Here is a 1,596-nt window from a genome sequence, read left to right on the forward strand (position 1 = left end):
CTGTATCGATGACCGTTGATTCCCCAGTTTCCCGACCCTCTCCTTCCGCGGTCCCAGGTTGCTGTCTTTGGAGACCCACCCATGCTGACTTCCCTATCCAAAGATACATACAAAACAAAAACAATTTTAAAAAAGGACCCAGCAACAATGATAAAATGAAACAGAGAACAACCTCAGGAAAAATATCAGAAAAATATTTTAAAAAGAGAATAAATTCAACCTGGGTCAAAAGGGAGAGCTAATGATGAAATGTTATATTGCAGCCCAAGTACAGCTGCTAAATCACACTTTACAATGCTCCTCGTTTCTACTTATGAGCCCCAAATAGTTCTTCCTCGGAACGTGTCATTGGCTCCATGCTCTTGGAGAATACAGAAGCAAAGATCCTAAAAAAGAAAATGTCACCATGCCTGAGAATTCTGACCCAACTACCTCTCACGTTCTCGAACTCCTATCTGGTGAGAATGTGTTCCGTGTTATGGACATCAGCTATTTTCTTCCAGATGTGTGTCTGTCAGGGAACACAAATGACAAGACTCTATATTTTTTGATCAAACTCACGTTTTGTGAAAATGTCAGGTATGGCAATTTTGTGAACTTGTCATACAGATGTTACCAGCTACTGTTTCTGGAGGGTTTGTCATCATCTTTAATTCTGTCTGTCAGAAATTGACATTTGAAATTCAAGAACAGTAACTCAGAGCACAAGGGAGAGTGCATCTCTTGGCTTCATGTATTTTCAAATGCAATTGAGTTAGGTTGAAATCAGGATACTGAGTAGAATTTCTATTCTGATAATGGCTTGATAAGGGGGTTCTCAAGGTCTTAAATGAACTTTTTCTTAGTTTATAAAATATAATAATCTAGATAGGGTGTTATTTGCTTTCTGAAGGTATGCAAACTACCATATGAAGAAGCATGTATGAAACATTCAACAACAAAAAAACCATTTCTAAAGAAAATAAATTTAAAATATTTTCAGGTGATGATAAAATAATAAATTATAAATTATGAAGGGTTCATGAGGGAGTGGGAAGTTGGGAGGAAGGGGAGAAAAAAAAAGAAAAATGAGGAGCTGATTCCAGGAGCCCAAGCGGAAAGCAAGTGTTTTGAGAATGATGAGGGCAACGAATGTATAAGTGTTCTTTACACAATTGACATATGTACCAATTGTGATAAGAGTTGTATAAGTCCCAATAAAATGATTAAAAACAAGTTTTGTTTTAATTTTATATGTGCTGAATATTCATACAGGAAGTCAGGTGTGCATGGAGAAGGCAAAGACTTGAATATCCTGTATTTGAATAAAGTCTTTAAATAAGGTAAAAAATAAATATATTTTTAGGTGAACACTTTGTATTTAAGTTTAGGGACTTAACTAGTCAAGGAAATAAAATTGTCCTTTCTTGGTACTGAGAAAATTAAGTTCTATGCCTATTTTGTTTGCTTTATTGTCTACCTAAATAGAACATTATTCTATTTTATAAATCATTTGCTCAATGGTTGTTTTTACTGAGCACGTACCTTGTCTAAAGAGCCCTGATGGGGCTGGGGGTTGGGCACCGGGTTGCTCACCTTAAATTCAGCAGTTCAAAC

Source organism: Echinops telfairi, unplaced genomic scaffold, assembly GCF_000313985.2.
Source record: "Echinops telfairi isolate 266 unplaced genomic scaffold, ASM31398v2 ScPeMD7_1957;HRSCAF=2489, whole genome shotgun sequence".
Taxonomy (NCBI): Eukaryota; Metazoa; Chordata; class Mammalia; order Afrosoricida; family Tenrecidae; genus Echinops; species Echinops telfairi.